The sequence below is a fragment of the Ursus arctos genome, unplaced genomic scaffold (genome assembly GCF_023065955.2).
Source record: "Ursus arctos isolate Adak ecotype North America unplaced genomic scaffold, UrsArc2.0 scaffold_20, whole genome shotgun sequence".
NCBI lineage: Eukaryota > Metazoa > Chordata > Mammalia > Carnivora > Ursidae > Ursus > Ursus arctos.
The window spans coordinates 5645737-5665114 of record NW_026622875.1 but is presented as its reverse complement, the minus strand read 5'-3'; positions in this window follow the sequence as shown (position 1 = coordinate 5665114).

Here is a 19378-nt window from a genome sequence, read left to right as displayed (position 1 = left end):
CCCTCTCCAGTGTCCATCACCCAGCCACCCCATCCCTCCCACCCCCCTCCACTCCAGCAACCTCAGTCTGTTTCCTGAGATTAAGAGTCTCTTATGGTTTGTCTCCCTCTCTGGTTTCTTCTTGTTTCTTTTTTTCCTGTCTTCCCCTATGATCCTCTGCCTTGTTTCTCAAATTCCACGTATCAGTGAGATCATATGATAATTGTCTTTCTCTGATTGACTTATTTCCCTTAGCATAATACCCTCTAGTTCCACCCATGTCATTGCAAATGGTAAGATTTCATCTTTTTGATGGCTGCATCTTATTCCTCTGTGTGTGTGTGTGTGTGTGCGCGCACAACACAATAAGACTAAGAAACTGAATTTTTAAAAAAATTATTTTAACTAGTTTAAATTTAAATAGCCACATGTGACTAACAACTACCATATTAGGAAAATCTAGACCCTTCCTCCATTTCCTCCTCAACTCATTCCTCTTTATCTCTCAGATACCAGGCTCAATCAAAACTTTGATGCATAGCTCTTCACTCTTCTCTGGAACCCCACATGGTTGCCTGGACCTCATCTCTTCTCTGGTCCCACATCACTTTCTGGTTTTGGCAACTCCGTGATTCAGAGGGATAAACTCTGCTTTAGCCCGAGCTCCATAGACCCTCTTGGATGTCCACCTCCTGAACACCACATGCAAGAGGGCCAGGAGATTCAGACATTTGCAGTCCCACTGGAGACATTCAAAATAATCTTCTGAGGGCTCTTTGCCCTTTTGGCAAAGGAGAGTTACAAAATTAGAAATTTGCCCTCGGGTGCCTTTATCCTTGAGGCAAAGCTTAGAGGCACTGCAAGAAGTCGTCTATGAGAAGTCTTCCCTTCTGTGAGCATGGAACACTTGAGAAACAAGCCTGGGCAATGATTCTGAATCTTGACGCTCAGCACCTCAATAATCAGTCATTCCCTAGAATGCAGTATTTCCATGGTGTAGTGATCCCATCCTCCGGTCTTTTAGTGGGTATACATTGTCTGGAGATGAAGGGTTCTTTCACCTGCCACTGTTGGACTGTGAAATGACAAAGGCTAGAGACATGCGGCGCCTGGGTGGCACAGTCCATTAAGCCTCCGACTCTTGGTTTCCACTCGGGTCATGATCTCAGGCTCATGGGATCGAGGCCCGAGTCCGGCTCTGTGCTCAGCGCAGAGTCTGCTTGGGATTCTCTATCCCTCTGCCCCTCCCCCCACGCTTGCCCATGTTCCCTCTCTCTCTCAAAATAAATAAATAAATCTCTAAAAAGAAAAAAAGGCTAGAGACAGCAGGTGGGCTCCTCAGATAGGTTGTGCTTTCCAAAGATGACCACAATAGCTACCTTCTCATATTTTCTCCCCTTGAATCTGGGAAGGCTTGTGACTTAGAAAGGCAAGTGACTCGCACTTGGAGCTCTAATCCACCATGTAAGAATTCCAGCTTTTGTGAGGCTGCCATGCCGTGAGGATGCACAAGCCAATGGAGAAGAGGTGTGTAGATGCCCCAATGGCAGTTAGGCTTCAAGTCCCCCCTCCCCCCAGGCATCAGACGTGTGAGTGGGAGCTTCAGATCGCCCTGGCCTACCAATCTTCTAGCTGAAGCCCCAGACATGTGGAGCAGAAAAAAATCCATCTGTGTTGTGCCCATTTCACATTCTTGGCCCACAGAATCTGTGAGCATAACAAAATGGTGGTCGTTTTATGCCACTAAATCTGGGGCAATAATACCCACAAGGATTCCATAAGTCCCAAGAAATGAATAACAAACCACCAATCCCCACCTCCCCACCAGCAGCTCCAGAACAGAAAGCACACATCACCCCTACCATGACTAACTCTGTCAGCCACGGCCCTGGGGCAAGGTAGAGTGGGTCTGGAAGCACTTTTCTGACAGGACAACTCTCCTGGAGGATAGACCTTTCTTAAGCCATGCAGCACGATGGGCAGCGTATTAAAAGGAAGAAAACTACTTTACCACCTCCGGAACATAGACTCCCCCGGAGAGGGCTTTCACTGGCAAACCTGTGACTACGAGCTAGTGAGAATTTAGACTAAAATGTGTTCCTGCCCCCGGATCTTACCCAGTACTTCAGAGATAACCCCTCAGGAGAGGCCTCATTGATAAAATTACTATATTCTCTAGGACTTAGTTCAAATAAGGCTCCCTTCTAGGCAAGAGACACCCAGATGAACTGGCTTGGGTTTTCATCATGGAGAGGAGGATTGGAGTGAGGAGGAGGAGATGGCCTTTGGAGGGAGAACTGCATTCATGAGGATAAGTTACTTTCCTCCCCACCCTAGAGGGGAGAGGGAATGGGTGTTGTTTTGGAGATTGGGGCTACAGGGTTACCAGATGGCTGAGTTTGAAATAAAGAGACATGCAGAGCGAGGAGCCTAGGGAAAGGCATGTCTTGGACGGGCCACCAAAGCCATGGATTGAGTGTCACAGGGGTGAGAGGCTGCGGCAGTGAAACTGGATCCATGTGACAATAATCAGGAAGGGAACCAAACTTCAAGGCAAAATCTTGCTTAAGGAGACAGCCTTCCTTCTGTGCAGAAGCATGGCAAAAAGGGCGCCTGGGTAGCGCAGTCGTTGGGCGGCTGCCTTCGGCTCAGGGTGTGATCTCGGAGTCCTGGGATCAAGCCCCACGGCTGGGAGCCTGCTTCTTCCTCTCCCACTCCCCCTGCTTGTGTTCCCTCTCTCGCTGGCTGTCTCTCTGTCACATAAATAAAATCTTTAAAAAAAAAAAAGAAGCATGGCAAAAGGAGGTGGGCAGCGAAGGGAGCAGACCACTCCTCCTCACACACTCCAGGCCCCTGGAGCCACAAGCTTAGCCTAAATTTTAAGAAAGGAAGAAAGATTTGAATCAAATATGAAGTTGAAGTTCTAAAACAGAACTGAATTTTAACAACTGGGTCTCACTATTTTTTTTCTCGTTCCAGCCACAGAGCATAGTTGGGGACAGATTTCGGAAAAATAAAGCTCTTTTATATATGCACCCCCATGGGTTGTATAACCAGCAGTCGAACTGGTTACACACTTAATTGACTCCCAGGCAGAGACTGTAGTGGATAGGGTGCGAGTCCAGGGTCTCACAGCCTGGGGTGAATGCTGCACTTACCAGCTGGGTGCCCTTCAGCACGTTGAGAGAAGTCCCTGAGCTCTCAGTCTCCTGTTTGTGAAGGGCTAATAAATCCTATGTCCCAGAGTTAGGAGATTTAAGTGCAAAACTGTCTGTACACATCCAAAAATAAAAAGGAGTTGCGTTTTGCTCTCTGTTTGCTCCTCCATGTGTCATCTTCCTGGTAAGGCAATCTTCCTCTCAGCTCTGTGGGTTCCTGCTCCTCACCTGTCCGTGGCTGAGCAGTTTTCCCGCTCCCATGTCACTGACCACTGGTGAAGTAAGGTTCTTTCTCGCCCAGAGGTCCTCTCCAGTCTTCCTCCGTTCCACCCCAGAGAGGTTTCCCTTGCAGGCCCTCAGCAGTGACGACCAGACACATCCTCTTTCTGTCTCCACAACTATTCTCTGTCCCTGTGAGAACCCAGGACCCCAGAGCTAGCGCTGCCCCCAAGGACTGCCCATTTCTCTCCGAGAGGAGCCGCTCCAAACCCCCTTCTGAGCCACCTGCTCTTCCCAGCAATGTCAGCCTGGAAGAGCTGGGCCCAGCCCACAGCACAGTGCCTTGCTAGTGGACATTTTTTAAAAATCAAGGCATAACTTATCTATGGTAAAGTGTTCAGATCTTAATGTACAGCTTGATGAATTCTTACATACAGATACGCCCATGGAAGCACTACCCAGGTCAAGATTTTTAAAAAGTATCTCACCCCAAAAGGCTTCCCGTGCTCCTTCCCAGTCAGTCACCTCCTCTGCCAGGGGCAACCAGCATTCTGACCTGGAAGCCACAAATGTGTTCCACCTGGCTTTGAACTTCTTCTACACAGAATCATACTGTGTGCAGTCTCTCCTCTCTGACTTACTTGGCTAGGCATGTCTTTGAGATTCATCCATGCTGCTGCATGTATCCATAGTCTGTGCCTTTTCATTGCTGAGTGATATTCCGTTGTATGAAGACACTATCATTTGTGTATCTGTTCACCTCGATGGTCATTTGAGTTTGTTTTCAGTCTGGGGCAATCATGAATAAGGCTGCCATAAACATGCACCTGATATGTTTTCGTAAACCTAGGAGTGAAATGATGAGTAATGGGGTAGGTGTATGTTTAGCTTAAACAGATATAGTGGGCATTTAATGAATGCTATCTGTTAGAAGAAATGAGTGAACGAATGGATGACACTTCAGTGCCGCAGCTCTCAGGGACTAATGTAGGAATGTATGAATTGGGGGTAAAGAGGGGTTTCTTGTAAATAAATTCCTTTGGGCTGACAATGGTTTCAGGAAGGACCATGAGGCTTCAAAGGGCAGGAAGGGAGAGGAACTGCATGAAAGACCCCTTGGAAGAGGCAGGTCAGAGCTGAGGTGAGATGCTTCAAAGGGCAGGAAGGGAGAGGAACTGCATGAAAGACCCCTTGGAAGAGGCAGGTCAGAGCTGAGGTGAGATGCGGGCTGGCAGGGGCTTTCCCTCAGTGCTGAGAGCGCGGGCCCAGGATGGACACAGGATCCACACACGGCTGGGCCCACAGGGAGAGCGGTAGAGTACGCTTCCACGGATTCTCCATCGTGCTCCCTAATTGGTTGCCTTCACCGTGAAAGTCTTTAGTCATAAAACATTTAGCTGCCAAAGTATTATCAATTCAGTCGTAAGGGTAATGTATCAGCAATGGAATCCACAATCAGTGCAGCTGTCAGTCAAGGCCACTCTGGGGAAAACAGTAGGCCGAGAACCCTGCCCCTCCCGTGCTGTTCCAGCTTCCCCTCCATGCTGGGAGCCCCAGTGCCACCTTGCTATCTCCAAGCATCATGGGGTCCGCTCTTAAAGCTTCACTCAGCCTTAGCTACCACCACTTCGGAACTGGCAGCTCTCCCCTACCCCTGGGAGTACTGGAGTACTTCCTGCACCTCAACAGAGATTATGGGAGAGTAAAATGACAGCAATTAAAGGTGAAATTTCACACATTGGGAGGAAGGGTAATTGAGGAAAGAGCAATGGAGACACCTCAATCTCCCAAAATCTCACCTTGTTTGCCTTTGCATGTGACTGGTTCCACCGATAATACTTCTCCGCGCTCTGGCTTTACTATTACGTTCAAATTAAAGATCCTTAACCTGTCTTAGGTGGCCCTTACTTATCTCCAGGCCTTTGCTCCCTTGCGTCCTTCATTCTGGCCACCTCCCTCCTCTCTGTCTTCCACACTCCAAGTTCTTGTCTCAGAGCCTCTGCAAACATGGCCCCAGCCTACTTGCACCCTCTTCCTACCTCCCACTTCTTGCCAATTCCCTTTATTCCTTCATCTCGACAGACTGTCGTTCCTGGTCCTCCATTCTACGGAAGGTCCCCCTCAGAGACTCAAGGACCCCTCAGAGACACAGGTGTCCTGCCTAGCTCTTCTGACTCTTGAACTTTTGAAAGTTACTTGTGTGGTCCGTGGTTGACATCTAACCCCACCCCCCACAGGAACATAAACTACATTTGGACATGGGTTTTCACTGCCTAACTCAAGGGTTGACACATCATACATGCTTAATCTAAAACTATGGCATTAAGGAAGGGAATTGTCTTTGTTCACCCCCATGCCTTCCATCATAACTATCACCTTAAGGTAAAGTGGAACATCATTATCATTACCATCAATTAATGGACCAAAATCTTCAGTTATGTGATCTCAATTGTACAAATTTACTGGGGAAAAAATGCTAGTTTTGTCTCCTCTCTTTGGAAAACAAAAAATTTTAAAGATGATTTTGCCCAAGCACTGGAATTGAGTTAAAATTAGCCATATAACCTTCAGGTTCAACTATCAGTTTCTGATACTGGCATCAGCAGGAGGCTCTTGCCAGGTAGTTCTCAAGTAGTGACCATTGTGAATTAATCTGACTATCCAGTTTGCTGATCACTCAGCTCCTGGGCTTTCCTTTCTTCGCTCATCCTCTGTCTCTGGGGGGCCTGGGTGATGACCATAGAAAAGTTATTTATCCCTAAGCAATGATACTTAGTTTATTCTAAATTTCTGTATCTTAATTTCCTTATCTGCAAAATGGGGAAAACAATAATATCTATATCTGGGTGTTGTTATAAAGATTAAATAAGTTAATATGCAAAACTCTGCTAAAAAGATGAAGTTGATTCTGGAGATGATGATGTTACTAATGATGATGGTGGTGGTGGTTCTGTAGCACCATGATTACGAGTTACTTTGGAGTCACACTTAAGTTCAAATCCCAGGTGTGTGACCTTGAGGAAGTTACTCAACCTCTTTAAGTTTCCATTTCCTCTGTAAAATGGGATAATAAATCTGGAAAGTGGAATAATAATGAGTGCCTCCCTGGTAGGGTGGTTGTGAGATTAGGGTTCAGCACGGGTCCTGGCACGCAGTAAGTGGTCAGCAAATGGTAGCTATGGTCATCGTTGAAATCATTGCTATTACACAACACCTCAAGGGAGTCTTTAACTTGAGACCTTGTAGAGATGGCAAAAGGAGGTAACTCGCAAGGCGAAGTATAGACTGATGACCTATAAAAGAAACACGAGGACCTAATGTTGATCTCTGGTTCCTCTTATTAAGCAGCATCCTTGGCCAGGAGTGACTGGGCTAACAGTCACAGTGCTGGTCCTGGCCAGTCAGTGATTGGTGGGCCCTCGCTACCTTTGTGCCAAGCCGGCGGCTGACATCTGGAGCTGACTCTTAGTCATTGTTTAAGCTCTTGGCCAGGGAATACTCTGAGGGAGGTTGGATTTTACTTGTTGATAGGAGAGGAAAGACTGCAGAAGAGCCCTTTGTCCAGATGGTGTCGGCTCCAGGCCTACAGGGCATCCTCTGCTCTCTGCCAGGATCCACAGTACATGAGGTGGGCTTCACAGCCCATCTGAGAGAGAAGGTAGGGGGGTGGCCTTGAGTCTGCCTGAAAAACAAGCTCCGATTTAAGTCACAGCAAGATACACCCTGTGACTATCAAACATTTCCCAGCAACAGCCCCTGAAACAGCTTGGCCGAGCTTATCCCGGCTCATCACTTTTTAGTTACTTAGTGTCTAATATCTGGAGCAGCAGTGTCCCATCTTGTCCTCCTGCAATGCTCTGAGGGAGACAGGACAGAGATAAGGCATCTTGAGTTTACAGGTAAAGTGATGGAGGCCAGGGGATAGGCTTTGCTCAGGGGCGTCCAATGATTAAGCAGAGAACCCAATGATTAAGCAGAGAACCCAGCTGTTTTTCTAAGTCTTAGCCCATGTTTCTCTCCCTTAGGCATGGCATGGCCCCTGCTGACCTCGACAAACACAGCTTACCTCCCACTGCTGCCAGTCCTGGCTACTCCCTGTGCTTCAGGTAAACTAGCCCTTTCCTGCCTCTGGGCCTTTGCACTCCCTGTGCTTCCTTGGCTGAGAAAGCACTTCTGTCTCATTGAAGTAGACGTTACTTCAGTGTATGTGTCACTGCCTCTAAGAAGCCTTCCCTGGTTACTCTAAAGGAGCATTCACCAGTTACTCTCTTTTTCATCATCCAGCTCAACGCCTTCACATTCCTTACCTCGGTCATTTTGTTTAGTTTTGTTTCCCTCATTTAGCCAAGAGCCTCAGGAATTGTGTTTGCTACTTCCTCCCAGCACTTGGCACACAGTGCCATCCTCAGACTCCGCAGCTAAGACCCTTGCCCTGGGCCCCACAGGACCTGCATCGGGTCCTTGAAGCTGTGCTCTCCCTGTGGGGTAAGGAGTCCACAGGGCCCAGCCCCCTCAGAGCTACTGCATCCCCTTCAAGACTACACTGTGGGGACTCCAGAGCTGGGAATTCCCTGGCCACATAGCCCTAAACTCTTCTAGGGTTTGTGTGGGCCCCATCTTCCCAAGGGCAGATCACACTGCTGGTATGAGACCTTGGAGCCTGAGGAGTGGCCAAGCGGAAGCCTGTGCAGCTGAGGCTCCTCAGACCCCTAGGCAAACAGGGCAGGGTGGCAGGAAAAAGGAGGGATTTCCAGCCAAGGCTAGAGGAGATCCAACCAGGGCTAGTGCTCTCCGTGTCAGAGAGTTTTAATGCAGAACTCCAAGAAGCCCTAGAACTATACATCTGAACCTGGTCTTCCTGGTCATTACAAGGGTATATTTTGCAACAGTGTATTATTTTGACTTATAACTTAAAATTTAAACGTGTGATAAAGGGGCCTCCAATTATTCTCTCACCCAGAGCCTGAGAGATGTTAGGGGCAGGCCTGTTAACATATAGCAGACATTAAACATTAGCTAACTAAATGTATACATGAATGACCAAGGGAATGAATAAAGTTTAGCCCCTACACCAGAGCTTCTACAGTGGCAGCTGGGAGATGTTTCCACAAAGAATAAAGCTGACCCTCTCAGTCAGTCTGGATATGCACAACCCAGCAAGGAGCTTGTGCCATGGTGGGTCAAATCAGCCTGCCTTGGGGATTGCTGTAGTCAGCCTCACTAATGACATCAAATTAGAGCCATGGCCAAAAAAACCAGCCAGTTTCTAAGGTGGTCTAGAAGGCAGCTTTGAGTTTTTCTGTGGACTTAATTCCCTACTCTGTGCCTTCCTTCAACCACCAACCGCACGCATGACATATAGCCAGTTCCATCCTATTTTTCTAGAAACTCTGGAGCTTGTGGATAACCCCCACTAAGATCATATATTAACAAAAGAAGAAAAAAGAGTTAATTCCATAAAATGCAGTAACCGCTAAGTCAACTCCTTTTAAAACATTTTAGAGATTTTAAGGTCAAGAATTAATGGCCCGCTTACTTCAAAGGAATCAATTTATTTCTTCAGTGCTCATTTTCAGAATCAATCATTTTGCGTCACCTAGAGAACTTAAGAATTGAACTCGAGAGCACATTACCGTAAAACACTCATCAGTCTATGTACGACTTCCAGCCACTACAAGTCTTTTTCACATAAATCCCAAAGATAGTTGATTTCTTATTGCTTTGCTCTAAACACAATAGTAATAATGTAGTTCTGCAGAGGAGTTCTAAATAATGGGTAGCAAAGTGAAGGGCTTCTGCGATCAAGGCAAACCAACAAACACGTAGAGCAAACCTACACGGGCCAGGCATGGGCTAGGTTCTGGCAGGGGCTTCCCGTGCTGTTGAGCAGTACCAGCAACCAATCCGGGAAATGCATATAGAAATATATGTTTGAAGGGGCGCCTGGGTGGCTCAGTCGTTAAGCATCTGCCTTTGGCTCAGGGCGTGATCCCGGAGTCCTGGGATCGAGCCCCACATCAGGCTCCTCTGCTGGGAGCCTGCTTCTTCCTCTCCCACTCCCCCTGCCTGTGTTCCCTCTCTCGCTGGCTGTCTCTCTCTCCATCAAATAAATAAATAAAATCTTAAAAAAAAAAAAAAAAGAAATATGTGTTTGCTTTTCCCTCCACTGGCTGAATTATTCCCTCAAGATGGGCTTGTTTGGGGTCCTGAACTCTTCAAAGATTTATGCTGGAAAGTTGAAGGGCAATAATTAGGTATCAGTGTATCTTTGGTCACATTTGGTAGGTTTCTGCTATATAACAACATCCAACCGATTTAACCTAAAGGCTGATGCTATTGTCCCAATGATGCAAATAATCGGTGGGTGACCTTGGGTGAATCACTCCACCTCCCCAAGCTTCGGCACGGAAGGATGATGTGTAAGGCTGTCTCCACTGTTAACAGTCTAGGAAACCCTGTGTCAATCAACATCACCAGAGGTTTGGACAGATCAGCTGCTGGGACTTTGGAAGACAGAACCTCCAGATGAATGAGGGGCGTTTACTTTGGGCTTTTTGGCCGTTGCACACCCAGTGAACAGTGCTGAGAGCAGATTAGTAAGGGAGGCTTGCATAGAGAAAGTCTTAATAATTCAAAGTCCTAAGCATCCTCTGTACTGAGAAGTGGCTCTGGATTAAACACACATTGAAATTACACACTCGTCCCAAATTAGATTTCAGGCTGAGTGTCATCACTGAAGTGGAGAAGAGACAGCTGCAGCCCAAGGTCACCTGTTCTCCTCAACCTTCAGTGCTAATTGGATCAAGGTTAAACTTTCCCAAACTGCCACATAGTTCACACTGCATTTGTTAGGATGCAATGAGAAACTTGGGGCGGCGGCGGCGATACTACTAGCTGCAGGGGTGGGGGATGGGGGTAAGCCCACCCCAACTGTTCACTGACTACATATTTGACCTTGAGAAAGTTCTGTTCTGTGATCACTAAGGTCCTGCCCATGTCTAACATTTTACAGTGTCACGAGACATGAGAATCCTGTCAAAATTGGTGCTTCGGACATCCTTTCAAGTCATCAAGGTAAAAATGTAGCAGTGATTCCAGACATTGGCTGTCCATTGAAATCACCCGAGGAGCTTTAACAATCACTGATGTTGGGTCCCACTCAGAGATTCTTACTTAACTGGTCTGAGGGTAGCCTGGGCTTTAATTTTAAAAGCTCCCCAGGGATACACATATCCAGGCTGAGAACCCCTGCTTCAGGGAGAAAACTACAGGGGTGTGTGTGGCAGACACTGTTAGCTACCCAAAAGCCATTCATAGATCAATTTTCCCTTGTCTTCTCATAGAAAGGCTAGAAAACTAAAGTACTTCCCCCTTAGATTCCCTTGCAGCTAAGAGGCCCACACGACACAGTTGTGACCAATGAGGTATAAATGGAATTCCCTGGGTGGAGATCCCAGGAAAGCTTTTAAAGGACCTGACTTGGCTGGCATACCCTTTGGCATCTTGCCCACAGCTTTCTTGTTTTCTTCCTTCCTGTAATATGGATGTCATGCCTGGATCGGCAGCAGCCATATTGTGACCACGTAGTCAAGAGCCAGATGGTAATGTAAGGATGGCAGAGCGGGAAAGTAAAGGGGCCTGGATCCTTGGGGTCTTCATGACGTGTGGTGTCTGTCCTACTGCCTACCCCAGATCTGCTCGGCACATGCGAGCATGACTTATTTCAGCCCCTGCTAGTCTTGTCTCCTCTTTCGTGCAGCCCAACACCATCCTTAACTGATACAGAACATGAAAGATCTTAACGAAAAGTGCTCCACCTTCTCAATGTCTCAATCTCACAGCATGGACACAGAGCGAGAGACAATTTGCTTCGTTTAAAAACGGCCATTATATACCTAAACCACGTCTACTCTTAAGCTAGAAGTCATGTCGTTGTCTGCTGTGGAAGGCTCCTCACAGGGCTTACACTTGGACAGAATCATCTGGAGCCTAGCTACTTGCTTCACGCTATGGATCTTGGAAAACTGTGCTACTATTTAACTATCAATGCAATCCCAACCTGCCTCACCAAAGCTGGCTAGGTATAAGGCCTAGCGTGTTCTAGGGTACTGGGGTAGGAAGCTGAGAGCAGAGTTGTACAGAACAGAGGCTCAATAAACCTCAGGAGCTTTCTTAAAAGACATGATCTCAGAGGCTATAACTCTAACAACCATTAAAAACCAGCCCAGAATCTACGCGGCTGGGGTTGGGGTGGGGCAGTTACTTCTCTTACAGCCTTGACTTCTTCACTTGTCCTCTAAGCTTCCTTTCTACACCTACACTCCCCACCCTTACAGGAAAGAGACTAAGCGTCCGCCATCCTTATGTCCCCTGCACCTGGCAGAGAATCTGGCCGATGATAGGTGCTCACTAAATGCTCATTAAATGAATGAACACACACTTATCCTCACACCTGGCTCACACTCTCATCTACATGTTCCCACCACTACTCCCCCCTCCTGCGCAGTGAGAAATCTAATTTGTTCTAGTCACTAAATTGTTTTCTTCTCTTACTACCTTGTGCAGGTGACCCTACTGCCATTCCTACCCTCGATGTGGGTATTAAGAAAGAGAAATTGGAAAGCAACGGAAGAGACAGGCTGAAGGAGGTGACTTTTGTGTTTAAGGACATGCGTGTCTGCTGATGGTAGTAATCTAGCAGAGCAGGACTGGTTGAAGATTCAAGTGACAGAGAGGAGAAACAAAGGGCCAAGGTCCCTGAGAAGGTGAAAGGGGACTTGAGTCAGGGCACAGGTGGGGGTGACCTCTGAGACAAGGAAGAGCACTGAAACAGGAGAGAAAGAAGGCTTATGTCAGTAGACTTGTAAGTTTGGTTTCTATTTTCCTAATCAGAAAATGAAGGGCACCTGGATGCCTCAGTCGATTGAGCATCCAACTCAGGTCATGATCTCAGGGTCATGGGATTGAGCCCTGTGTTGGGCTCCGTGCTGGGCATGGAGCCTGCTTGGGATTCTCCTCCTCTCCCTCTGCCCCTCCTCCTCCCCCCACTCATGATCATTCTCTCTCTCTCTCTCTCTCAGAAAAAAAAAAAGAAAATGAGATCCTTGCCTGAGAATACCAGTAGCAGTAAGGGCATAGAAGGCTGAGAAAGAAGAGCTAGTTTCTGAGATCCAGTCAATCCAATCAGCCCATCAAACTGTCTTGATCGTCTAATCCCAGCTCATGCAGAGAATGGGCATGGGGTTATTTTCTCACACTAGATCAGAGTAAGTTTCTGCAGTCTCTCTCCTATACTTCAGCATCACTCATTCCTACCCTTTCCCAGTAATGGCAAAAGAAGGAGAGGCAGAGAGTCCGATCTGGGCTACAGCAGGTGAAATTAGGGAAATTCAGTGAAGTTAAAATGAGGCCACCTAGAATCTAAAACATGGTGACTGAGAGAAGCAAAAATTAGTAAGTAGTTCTGAGGACTCTAGACATTCTTTGGCAAAGCTTCCAATGCTTATAGAAATAAGACTTACAGTAGAAACAATAATCTTAACATTCCAAGATTATTGTAGCTTTACCTTAGTCAACCTCAAGTCATTCTATACAATAACATTAATAGAGATGTCCTAAAACATAGGGGTAGGAGTATAGGACGTAGGGTAGAAACTATGGGGTAGTTTTCCCTTGTTTAGACCCCACAACATTCTCTAAGAATACCTCCTGGCACACTTCCAGGAATCCCTTGAGGGAAGAAGAGCCATTTCCAAAAAAGGGGTAGGTAGGTATTGGTTTGGGCCCAGAACCAAGAATGGGGAGGGACCTGAACTCCCATCTAGTCCTGGGGAAACATGATCTTAGCCTCACTTGTACACAGAGAGAAGGGTATGAGGCCCACGACTTGTGTGCAGAACTGAGGAAAAATACTGACCAATATTATTCAAGAGAGTCCCATGCCTATCCCCTGCTAATTCAGTGGCCACTGTAATTCCCATCCTTTCTCCTTTGTCTGTGCTTCTCCCAGTCAGAACTTCTACATCTTCTTCCTTTTTCTCAAAGTGATCCCAGGGGGGAAAAATCTAGATAACTCCTTAATCTCAACACAAGTTTCAAATATTTTTTAAAAGATTTTATTTAAATTCAAGTTAGTTAACATATAATGTATTCTTGGTTTCAGGGGTAGAATTTAGTGATTCATCAGTTGCATAGAACACCCAGTGCTCATTACATCACATGCCTCCTTAGTGTCCATCACCAGTTACCCCATCGCCCCACCCACCTCCCCTCCAGCAACCCCTCAGTTTGTTCCCTATAGTAAAGAATCTCTTACGGTTTGCCTCCATTTCTGTTTTTTACCTTATTTTATTTTCTCTTCCCTTCCCCTATGTTCATCTGTTGTGTTTCTTAAATTCCACATATGAGTGAAATAATTTGGTACTTGTCTTTCTCTGACTGACTTATTTCCCTTAGCATAATATCCTCTAGTTCCAAGCACGCCTTTGCAAATGGCAAGATTTTATTCTTTCTGATGGCTGAGTAATAGTCCAGTGTGTGTGTGTGTGTGTGTGTGTGTGTGCACATACACATACCACATCTTCTTTACCATTCATCTGTCAATGGACATCCGGGCTCACTTCATATTTTGGCTATTGTGTACATTGCTGCTATAAACATTGGGGTTCATGTGCCCCTTCGAATCACTATGTTTGTATCCTTTGGATAAATACCTAGTAGTGCAATTGCTGGGTCATAGGGTAGTTCTGTTAACTTTTTGAGGAACCTCCACACTGTTTTCCAGAGTGCATGCACCAGTTTGCATTCCCACCAACAGTGCAAGAGGATTCCCCTTTCTCTGCATCCTCACCAACATCTGTTCTTCCTTGTGTTAATTTTAGCCATTCTGACCAGTGTGAGGTGGTATCTCATTGTGGTTTTGATTTGTATTTCCCTGATAAGTTTCAAATATTTGACTATGCCTCTTCTCCTGTCAGAGTGACCAACACTCATAACGCTAGAAATTTGGAGTTTCTGTGGAAGTAGAGTCTTGTGGTGAGTGCCTTTGTAAAGCACTGACTTTAACATTGTGGAATTTTATCCACTTGAAAAGACTGCTGTTAGAGGAATTAAGATTAATGAGTTGACATGCTTTTATGATGGGAAAGGAGTTAGATAATTTTGAAATCCATATTCAGCCCTCTTCTATTAAAATATGAAATCACATGACAGAGCATCTGGATGGTCTCAAAGCAGTGCTTGGCCAGAGTATGGGACTCGGTGGCTTTTGGAAGCGCACATTTTTTTTTTTAAGATTTTATTTATTTATTTGACAGAGAGAGACAGCCAGCAAGAGAGGGAACACAAGCAGGGGGAGTGGGAGAGGAAGAAGCAGGCTCATAGCGGAGGAGCCTGATGTGGGGCTCGATCCCATAACGCCGGGATCACGCCCTGAGCCGAAGGCAGACGCTTAACGACTGAGCCACCCAGGCGCCCCATTGGAAGTGCACATTTATTTTTAAAGGAAAAATAAAAAAGAAGAATGCTGGAGTGTAGGTAGGGGTGGTTACACAGAAAATCTGCCTAGAGTGACTTGACATCGTAGGAAATACTCCAGTTCTTTTGGCAGCGGAAATCCAGTGCTTCCACCCAGAGTGGTAGGAGATAATTTGGAGGAATTTGAATGTATGAAAAGAAAAAAGCAAGAGAAGGCAAAAGTAGAGAGAAAACAACAAAGGATGTTGAGACCCCAAAGATAGGCCTTTGGATCACAATTTTCTCTGCCACTGGGTATCTAACCACCCCTCTCATATATATTCATCCTCATTCACCCTTGACTCTCCAGTGATTGCCAATGGATTGTGGTTAGAATCCTAACAGACTTTGTCCGATGGTCTTCAATCAGGATCACGATGAAAGACAAGCCAAGAACCCCATTTGCTCTGTTTGGAATATCTCTACATTAGCTCAACTTTCCATTAATGCCCTGACTTTGGACTTCTGGATAACAAATATAAGAGAGTGGTTCTGTTATCGAGCACCCTAAATAGCTCCTTGTTATCATCACCAAGATCTGAAGTTACGTGCTGTCCCACTTGTGAGCTCATTAATCTCCGTTTTCCAGGGGGAGCTATACATCACAGGGAACTACTCAGTGGAGGTCTGTAGCAGCTGTCCTACTGCAGTTCCACCAGGCCACAGGCACACTTGCCTGAGTGGACCAGGAATGCAAATCAGGGGCAGGCAGGGCAGGCAACAGGGGGTTTGAGCTAATCAAAGTATGAGGCTTGTTTAGAATTTATTGACGTGCTGTTAAATGTGTTGCAGTTTTCCCTAGTATGATGGCTGTTTATTTATTGATTTTTCAAAAGAGCTTTCAATATTGTGGTTTGTTTTTCATGGGGGTTTGAGCTGTTGAAAGTTGACCTCAAAACTGATGTAATTAACTGGTTTTCATTTGCTCTGTTTAATTGATGTTGAATTGCAGACAAAAAAGTGTGTGGGGGGGTGTCATTTTCTAGTTAGTTGGATGTTGTTTTTGGCTTTTAGAGCCTTCTGGTTACTCAACAATAACTTTCCAAATGTTAGCTCCTCTCTGGTTATTAGCTTTATGATGATTACTTTGCCATTATGCCTAATCAACAGCTGTGCGGAAACTCATTTTAATCATATTTTTCCTGCTTAGAAATTAGCAGATGAAGGATAATTACTACCAAAGAGCTCCACAGTTCTGACTGGCTGCCTCCTAACATTGTTGAAAATAAAAAATGAAAACAAACTTAAAGAAAATATAAAACTTTTATTTTTCCTTCATAAATAAAGTATGAACTCTTGGCCTTTTTTCCCATCTAGAGGCTGACAATGATTTTCTCATTTCTCTATCCTGAGACCAACCATTTTTACCTGACTATGGTTATTTCATTAACTAGATTAATTAAACTAAATTAAAGGTGATCTTTGCAGCATGTGCCTTAAGCAGCCACAGAGTTGTGAAGGATGGCAACACTTCTTAATTCCTTCTCCAGAATTTAAGAAATGAGCTTTTCCTTTCTGCATGTTTCACAGAAGTATCAGAACTTTGAACAAGACCCAGGGCTGGAATGGCTCAGAGAGACCATCTAATCCAGGGCTTGCTTGTGGACCTGGGAGTGGATGTACCCCAGGGGGCTTCCAGAGATTCCCAAGGGGTCCATGGCTCCAAAGAAGTTAAGACTTAAGAACAAACCCAGCTCTTTCATTTTACAAAACTAGAAACCAAGAGGGTCTCAGAGTCAGTGGTGGCAGAAGTAGAATTTAGAAGCAAGGTTCTCAGGCTTCCTAAACCTCCTGTGTCTCAGAAAAGCCACCACTTTCTCTAATCTGGCATCACTGTTAGCACCTCCTGCTGAAGGCCCAGCACCCCCTCATCGCACTGCCCTCTGACTTCTGCTCTGACAATAAATTTGGATGAGGGTGTGATGTGCTGTAAGATCCATTGAACAAATGAAACTTTCTGACCTCAAACAGTGACTGAAGATGATGGATGGTTGGGTGTTTCCCTGGTACCACTGATTTTAAGTATAGTGAGGAATCTATGAGCTATGGCTGATAAAAATTCCTGTTCCAAAATGAAATAGCAAGTTCACAACACCATCAAGGACCAACAGTTCCATTAAGTACTGGTCTTTAGATATAAATGCTTTCATGATCCCAAAGAATATCAGACTATTAACAAATAATAGTTTGGAAACTGTTGAAAATACAATCGTATAACTTCAGATAATTTCATTAGGTTTCAGATGTTATTGATATTTGATTATGAAATAATTTTACAACATTGGAACAAATATGAGATGAACAGGTGAAACCTTCCTGGTCTAGGGTTTCTTTTTTAAAAAAGATTCTAAGTAATATCTACACCCAATATGGGGCTCAGATTTGCAACCTCAGATTTGCAACCCTAATCAAGAGTTACATACTCTAATGACTAAACCAGCCAGGTGCCCCGATGATCTAGGATATTTTACAGTCTTAACATCAAAATAAACAAAAAAAGAACAAAGAAAAAACCTGAAGAACTGATATACTCCAAAACAATGGTTCTCAAACTTTATATGTTAGAATCACCTGGAGGGTTCGATAAAACACAGATTGCTGAGCCCTACACGGGAGGTTCTCATTCAGTAGATCTGATAGAGGGCCTGAGAATTTGCAGCTCTAGCATGTTTCCAAATGAGCCTGCTGCTGCTCCAGGGACCACACTTAAAGAACCGCGTGTCTAAAAGCTAATGATTATCAGCTGATACTGGCTTTACAGTACCATCTTCACACTTACATATACCACTAACATTTGAATTAATGCCTCTGAAATGTCCATCGCTTAGCAGTCATCTGTCTGCCTTATCTTCCATTATACACACATCCGCCCCTTCTTGCTCCCTCCCCACTCTCCTCCCCCACACACTGCATTCCTTCAGGGCAAGGACAAGGGCAAAGTAGATTGAGTTCTTTTTTGGGTCTCCCACAAAGTCTAGCATAGTGTCTATAAAGCTTGTTGCCTTGATTTGCAATGGAACTAAATTCAAGATAAGGGAGATGGATTAAATCACTTTAAAAGTCCATTCTAGCTCTAATTTATTATCCAAAGGTTCCCTCTTCAACCTGGCGTTGGTTCTCATTTCCATGGCAGGCACCAGCTAGCTGTTCACTAACTCTATTTCCTTCTGTCGATCCCGTGTACACAGCTGGATTGCACTGTCCAGACTCCCCTGGAGTAAGACATAGCCATGTGACTGATTTCCAGTCAATGGAATGTGCCTCACTTCCAGGACTGACCCACGGGAACCACCCACACAAGATCTTCCATGCTCTTCCCCCTCCACTAGCTCTAGGCAGCTTAGCAGATGAACTGATGATGAAGGACCCTAAGATAAATGCAGCCTGGTTCCCAAATCACTGCCTGAAGGAAAACTGCTCCAATCAGGACCTGCTTTGAACTTCCTAAGGGCTAGAGGTAAACTTCTATTGTACAAGTCAGTGAGATTTCAGAGTGTCTGTCCGTCCTAGCTGTAAATCATTTCACAGCCACAGCCCTTATTTCGCAGGTACCTAGACTGTGGAAACGGCATCTGTGGGGTCTTCTTGTTTCTGACTCTCTCCCCCTCCCTCTTCCTCCAGAAGCATCCAACTCATTGTGTCTTAATGTAAATGGTTTCCATTGTCATAATAAGAAACTCATCAAAGCCTTTAAGCCTGCCACCAGTTGACAACTCTTACCCTGTACTCCATGTAGTTCACATCTTACGGCTAAAGGAGAGATGCTAACCATCTAAGATAAGCACCTCTTTGAACACAGAACTGTTCATTAGGCATCCCCAACATGCCTACACAGTCCTGGACTTTTTCAGGAGAGGAGTTACAGAGAGGTCAGTGCCCTGATGTCTGCAATCCTGCTGCATGAGTTTTATCTGTCTCCCCGGGCATTCAGGAGTTCAGATTCCTTGAGGCCCTCATTCTGGATGAGAAGGCAGTTGGGAGGTTTACTCCCTGCTTGTGCAAAAGAGTCCAGGAACTTGGCAGAGACTAATTGGTCCCAACTTTGAAGGTCCTAGCTAAGATTCCTTGGACACCCTTGTAAGGAAGAGGAACTAATTTTTTTGCAAGTGTCCTATGTCCAGGTGTTGTACTGGACATTTTATGTGCATTTCTAAATTAACATAATATGACTCTTATAGTTGGGGATAATGAGGCACAGAAGAATGGAGTCTTTTACCCACATCACACAACAGTGCCTCACCTGTGTCCTTCTGACTCCAAAGCTAGTATTTTTTCTAGCATAGCATGTAACCTGTCTAAAATCTACCCAGGAATATGCCACACTGGGGAGACTCCAAACCCCTTGCAACAGACACTACTTTTTTACCAGCAGACCCCCAGTGTGATTTAGTCAGGTTTAGAATGTGCCCACCCACTAAACTACGTATCCCAGAAGTCTTGCAACTAGGGGGTGGGTGCACAGCTCATCCTAGCCAGCACAGTGTCAATAGAATTGTTGAGGTAGAGCT